The sequence below is a fragment of the Dendrobium catenatum genome, unplaced genomic scaffold, assembly GCF_001605985.2.
Source record: "Dendrobium catenatum unplaced genomic scaffold, ASM160598v2 fragScaff_scaffold_53, whole genome shotgun sequence".
Taxonomy (NCBI): domain Eukaryota; kingdom Viridiplantae; phylum Streptophyta; class Magnoliopsida; order Asparagales; family Orchidaceae; genus Dendrobium; species Dendrobium catenatum.
Window position 1 is genome coordinate 302,880 of NW_021318515.1, and position 7,862 is coordinate 310,741.

A 7,862-nucleotide genomic window follows, 5' to 3' on the forward strand; every position below is an offset into this window, starting at 1 on the left:
ACTTAGAAAAGTATGATGCCCACAAATGAAAAATTGAAATCCAAAGCAAGGTTAGCTCTTAGCAAAAGTCTAGAGATGACGGCAATCCTTGTTGATGGTGATGATTAGTGGCTAATAGTTAAGCGGTGGTCATTAATAGAAATAGTTGAAAAATACAATAAAACTTTTAGTTCTCTTTTTTCTTCTTCTCCCTCAAGTAGAGAATGGAACTCTATTTAAAGCTTTTTGGGATGTGCATTTAATAATTTGAATCATAATTCAAAGCACTTTATCGTACGGTCCATGTTGATTCTCTTTAATTATGAAGCATTTATTCAACATTTAAGTGTTTTAATGATGTTATAATTGAGTGATTTTGGGCTCGTTGGATTTGTCTAGTCAAGTTGCTCGATTAAACTATAAAGATGTTAAATTTAAAGATCATTTAATCATCTAATTAAGGTTTGAAGTTTTCAATTATGCTTCAAATAGTTGATTGGATCTCATTTAGGCTTAAATTGGACACTCTTTGGCATCTTTGGGTTCATCTTGTCAATATGTTTAGTTCGACTATAAATTTGTTAAAATCAAAATTACGATGACCATGATTTTAATTTGAGAAGTTTCTAAATTTATTTTTACCTCGATATTCGCCGATCATACCAATTTTTTTCAAATATATCAGAAATCATTATGTTAGGATTATCTATTGATTGAATTATATAATTTTTACTATATGCCATCATGTCATAAAGTAGGTGATTTGTGAGTTTGTTTATTAGTACATATTTCATTTTTTTCAAAATATTTTCAGGAGCTAATTAAGTTATCTTATTTATAAAATTATTTATGTTATGAAATGGTAATTTAAAACATGATTGTTTAATGCAATTGATGTTGTGATAAATTCATAGAAAAAGCTTTGTTTTATTTTCTTATAATCATGTCATTATTACTTTAATAAGCATGTCAATTATAAGATGACGGCTTCAATATTAAATATGTGATGATGATTAGTAATGAAACTTAGGGTAGGCTTCACCCTCCTTTGAATTGGAGAAAAATGCCCTTGTAGCAATATATGATATGCATTTTTACATATTTTCTCTCTTATTTTACATTTGTGTATGTTTTCTAAGATATTTAATAGATAGTTGGTAAGTCTTAATAGGCGAAGTCGTACATTAGTGAACATCAGTAATGAAGATTCACCCAAGGTTCACCAAACCCGATGTTGGCAAAATAGTCAAAGGGAGTTGCCTCTTACAGGAAGTCAGGGGTTCACACAGATTACCTAAATTGAGACTCATGCATCCCCCACCTACTTCACACCAAGCATGAAGCATCAATCAAAGCCACTCACCACCACCTAGGGCGAAGTGCCATCAATAATAATTACTCATGTAAGCTACATGGAAGGATCATCTCAATAGGGTTCTAGCTCTCACCACAATCAGCCAATCATGGAGTCCACTACCCCCACGACTTGAATAGACTCACTTCCCACATCGAAGCAATCCTAGGGCTCCATCAATAAGATCGTCAATTACCTCAGATGACTCATTAGGTATGCTTTTCTCAGCTCGTCCCTTATCAGTGGACTCGCCCAAGTCCACTCATTTGTGAGTACTTGATGTTGGGAAATTTTTGTATGTAGGCCCATATATTTATACATATAAGTAATGTATTATCATTAGACTCTATCTAAAATTGAGCTAATTAAATTCGTGATCTATTTAAGAATTAGATTATTTTTTGGCTTACATGCCATCTCAATTAAAATTGTATAGAAATAATTATTTGTGTAGAAGTCAATTATTTATTTTATTTTAATGATGGGCTGAAATAAAAATAAATTAAATATACTTGAAGTACAAAAGGGTCTTGGTCCTCAGTTTAAGCGGTAAAGTTCTTATTTCCCTCATTTCTCATCTTGAGTGAAAGAAGGGGTCTCTCGTTCTCTAAAAGAACGCCGCATCAAACGTGGAAGATCGAAGACCTTGATTTTGCATTTCATTGGATTCATGTGCGCTTCAGAGAATTCTTCTTAATGATTTGGCATGTCTTTCGGAGACGATGAAATTGTTTTTCTATCTCCTTTAAATCCTAACACTTGACACAATTATTCACTAGGCTAATCACAGCCTTTTTTACAGTCCAAATTAAATGATATTTTTAGTGTGCATTTTATTCATTTATTCTATACGGCTTTTCTTGTAACCTTTCCTGTAGTCCTCAAATTTTTATAAATAAATAGTGAAAATGAACATTTTGAATCTTATTGCACTTTGTAAAGAAAGATTAAACTAGTAGAATACTTCCATAGAATTTACCTCTTCTCTTTTCATTCTCACCACAGGTTCGCGAGTTATAGTCTTGTGCTCATGTACTAGTAAGGTCTGGTGACACCAACATACAACTTAGATCTAACACTTATAGCTATGATATGATTAACTAATGATGATGAATTTATCATATATTGAATAAAAATAAATATTGAATTTATTTATTGTTAATTTGTTATAGACATTTCTTCCACGATATCATGATATGAGTTGGCTCTATTTAATATCGTTTTAAGTTAAATTTTTAATTATGACATTTTCAATTAGGTACATTACAATCTGAAAAAAAAAAACTTGCTACTTTTTAATTCGGAACAGACCAAATAGAATTTAATCCATTCAATTATTGTCTTTATTGTTGATGAAAATTTAAAATTATTATTGAATGTTAAAATATTTAACATTATATATATAAAGTGTCTTATCATCTTATTGCATGAAAATATTATACATAAACAAATAAATAACACTAATCTAACGAACGATGTGGAACTTTGTGTGTGTGAAAACTAGGTAAGTACAACTCATAGGGTCTAATATTGTTAAAATAATTCAACTATGTTAAGGTTATAGTAATATATCATTCTTCATTGTCTAAAAACTCAAAGATTGTCAGCTGCAACGCTCATTGATGATATTGGAAGGTGAATGTTGATGGTTACATGACAAATGATGATGAATGTTGGTGGTGAGCACCAAGGCCTGAGATCGAACAATGGATGATGGTTGGTAATGTTAGTCGAAGGACTGTTGATGTTAACATTGGACAACGATGAGCATTGGAGAACAAGTGACGATGATTGTCAATGCCAAACATAACATGTGACAATAGATGAGCGATAGCAGCTATCGAAGGCAACAACATTGAGAGTCTTTAATACTTGGAGGCTAATTAATGCAAGACAAGGATAGGAACTTTGTGGAGAATGATTAAAATTGAAGGAAAAATGATGGGAACAACTGAATTATCTTTTGTTCCTTATCCACTTAATTAAGAAGACATAATTTTTTTTTTAATTTTTTTTATTTTTTTACTTTTAAGCCAATTAAACTCAAATTCACACACATATCATATATAATTATACATATAAGTTTTAAATTAAAAATCTTTTGATTGATAGTCTAAATTCACAACAAATAGATCAAGGCGGACTGCATGGAAGATATAGACTCAATATGTTATAGTAATTTGTTTTTTTATGTTGTTTTACATGTTTTTTTTTAATTTTAATATATCAATGGATGTTGTAGCTCAGAATGATATTTTGCGAGATGATTATTTTTGGGTGGGTAAACGTAGAAAGCGGGATTCCAAAAGATAGCTCATTTTGGGTGTACTACCATGTTGGTGTTTTGTTTCTTCTCATATGTTGGCAACTTGTAGCTTTTTTTGGATGAGTTCTTTATTGGCCCTGCAGATATTACTATTTTTGTTTGGCTATGATGTGGCTTGGGCTCATCACTCTGGATCTGTGACTAGTTGGCAACCTTTGGTGGTGGTTCTTCTAAGCAATGCTGGCGGTTGGTGGGCTTTTAGGTGGATTATTGCTCATTCACTCCTCTGGATGGTCCGTGTCTGGATTCGAAGTGGTTGGCAGCCTTTGCCAATACTGAGCTTGGTGGCCTTTTCTGCCTACTTACCTTCTCGATTGAGCTCCCCATTGTTATCTTCTATTATATCTGGTTTCTTTTTTTCGATCATTATGTTGTTTTGGCCTCCTTTGTTGTACTCCTTTTGTTCTCATGGAATAAGATCTTTTTCTTGTTGCAAAAAAAAAGTCAAAACTTCATACTCAGACCCGACTCATCGGGTTATCAGGTTGACCCAACCCGACCTCTAACCCAAATTTTTTTTAGTCAAGTGAGAGTGTGCGGGTCTACGGGAATGTCGAGCGCAACATGGCCACACAGGCGAGTCGTAAGATCGTTAGTGTGTCACAAGCAAGGTGAGCGCAGCACGAATGGCATGCTCGGTGCAGGTGAGGCGTGCGGCTGGCATGGGTCTATTGGCAAGACCATTTGGTAGTCTGGTCGCGGACACGGTCACGGGCGGAACGAGACTTGTGCAACACGAGGTGTGGAGCTGGAGCGCAGCTGCGGTTGCGAGTTACACTTAGAGCGGTGTGGTGCAAAGCTAGATCCAGGTCATTCTGGGTTGATTTCGGGTTTCCAGGTCAATGTGACCCAGTTTTATAAACGGTTCAGAATCTCGAACATGAATTCAAACCATATGGCAAACAGATTGACCCAAATCCAGAATTTTCCAAGTCGGATTTGGATGAATTTAGGGACGGGTCAAATTTTAAAACCCCTAATTTTTGGCCTATCATCTTTAATGTTATACTTTAGATTTTAACAGAACTAATAGAAGGCTCTCATTCCTCTTACGTGATATACTATATAAGAATTTTAGTTGCATTATGTCTTATGTTTTGACATCCCCACATTTATCCTCATATCCTATTGCAAAGAATTCCTCTTTCTTTGTTCCCTCTCAAAATAGTTCAAAATTTATCAAATCCTTTTCATATCATCTCACCACATTTTACAATCATCATTGTCAAGTCATAACCTGAATCCGAGTCCCATAAATCTTTCTCATATATATGCTCTTCACTCTTAACCAAAATCAATACTAATCTAAGCACATTCGGATCACTTGATCTATATTGGAAGGCAACCTTTCCTAACCCTTGATGGCCCTAAACATGCTCCAACAGCTTCCTTAAAATCCTTATATACCATAAAAAATATGGATCTCTTTCTTTATTATTAAATACTGCATAATGCAACATCAATGGGAGAATTTTGTGGAAGGAAAGTAGGGATAGAGCACACAAAGAAGTTAAACAAATAATGAAGAAAAGAGAGACTGTCGAGGAGAGAGGTGAGTGAGCATGATAGTTAGTTAGGTACCAACAAGAAAAATATAGAATGACTTTGCTATTCACTTCATTTTTTGAAGATTTTAAAATGCATAGAAAATATGGCTTGCAAAGTATTTTAAAGTCCTTAAAAAATTACTTTGCATCAATTTATTTTGAATCAAACACTTAAAAAGATACATAGTGAAACTATTACATTAATTTTACATCATACCCTAAAAATTCTTATCAATTAGCCTCTTAATAATTATTAAATAAAATTTAGTTGCAACAAATCATACAAACTATTTTCATTAGACAAATAAAATTTCATGATATATAATTCATCATTTTTTTACACATAATCAAGACCATTTAGCTAGTTCATTGATTTGACTCTCATATCCTCTTCTTCATGATCATCCTTCTGCAAAAGCAAACTAGATCAAATGTTGGCTATTCACCCATTTTTTTGCCTAGTTGGGTGGCTAAAGCCGAATTACTCATAGCTAGGTTATGATTGACACCCACGATGGCATTCTAGGTATTTTTCCTCCGTGATCTATTCTTAATTTTTTTTGCCAAATCTCTGTGTGTGTTCACCTTCATCGACCCAAATTATTTAACCTAATGGATCAATTTTAATCTCTTCTCCCTTAAATCGTAAGCTGTAAATATTTGAGTCAAGGGATATTTGAGTTTGAATCTTGCTTGAGCTCACATCAATGACTTTTGTATGTTAACAATAAGCTATTTCTTTAATTGATTAAGAGTACTCATATATATGTAATTTTTTATCTACATCACAATTTCATTTATCATAGTGTGAGCTTTTATGTCACTATAGCATTTTGTTATTTAGCTCATTTGTAATATTTCTCACTACAAAATATATAATAGGAAGAATGAAAAATATTGAAAAAAAAAAGTATCAGCAATTAAAATTTGTATTTTAGTGATCACCTCATAAGATGTTGAATAATGATATAATCCCTAGTTATAAGAATTTTGCTTAGTATGAATGAAATTGATTAGTGGTAAATAGATAGGATTCAATTCAATTTTTGATTGATTCATTGAGAACAGAGCAGACCCTCCGAAATAACCTTGAGAATCATACTTATGAGTGTTCGATTAGTGATCCTCTTGGCTATGAGCAAATAATATTTTTTATATTGTAGGATTCATTAGAGGTGTCAAAACGGGGTCGATGGGTCAGGTTCAGGTCGAATCCGAGTTGACCCGGATCTAAACGACTATGATTGGGCGACGTGACTAGGCAATGGTGCGATGCAACAGACTGACGCGATTAGACACGACTGGGCAATGCAACAGTGTGAGGCGACGGGACAGGCTAGTATGACGTGACGAGTCAATTTCCCGGGTCAAAACGGATCGATTTCGGGTTTTCGGATTAACCCAAACCCGACCCGCTTTTACAAACGGGTCAAACCGATCCGCTTTTACAAACAGGTCAAAAACTCTAACCCGAACCCACCCGACACGTGATGCAAACGGGTTGACCCGAACTCATAATTTTTCGGGTCGGGTCCGAGTCAGGTCAAATTTCACTCCCCTAGGATTCATATTCTCGATATTAATAAATTTATTAAAATTTAATTTTAAATAATCCCAAAATAGAGTTTAAACATTATGATTTGAATATCCACATATTAACTATATTTTCTATTTTACCCCTCTCCATTATATCCAAAATTTGCCACTTGTATTGTGGGGGCATGGACTCTAAAGGATTAATTATTATGTGCAGATGTCGAACATTATTCGGAGGCCAACCAGATGTGTCACGTCACCCATTTGCTGTGTACCGCGATTCGATACTGCTCGGTATCACTCGGTACCTCTGACGTGACTGCACTTGATTCGCCTCCAGATGTACAGCTACGTCTGACCTCCACACAGAATAATTTCTCTTTATAAAAGGAGAAATTATTACGTGCGGAGTCTATATAGGACAACCGTCCGATTTATTAAGTATACTCAGTAGATACTACATAAATACTCAGTAAAAATACTCAACATAAAATTTACTGAGTATTTGTATAGTATCTACTGACTATACTTAGTAAACAAGATGATTGTCCCAATCCGAACTCCACACTTAATAATTCCTCCTCTAAATGACCCGTCAACTTGCTATCATTATAATTTAATTGACCAACAAAAGAATTTTCGGGGAGCATTCTATACGGAACACTTTTAAGATTATTATTATACATGTAGGCTAAATCATTATACAAGCCTATTAAATTCTAATGATGGAGGAAGTTTAATATAAATTTTGATATTGAGGCCGTGAGTCGGAGTTTGTGTCGTCGGGTACATCAGTCCATCTGTCCATGTCATGCGTCGATGTTGTTGTTTTTTTTTTTTTTTTTTGACCATTTAGATCATTTAAGGCAAATTTATACACACAACACATACACAAAGACTCGAACCTAAGACCTCTTAGTTGGAAGCATAAGCTCTCAACAAACAGGCCAAGATAAGCTGTGTGATGTTGTTAGCGATAATAGGAAATAGAGTGAGCAGGCTTTATCATTCCTACTAATATAGTAATATACTATATGCAATAGCATACTTTGATGTTGTTGTCATTAGAGGTGTAAATGAATGGAGTCAAGTATATGTCTAATCAAACTAAGTTTATTTA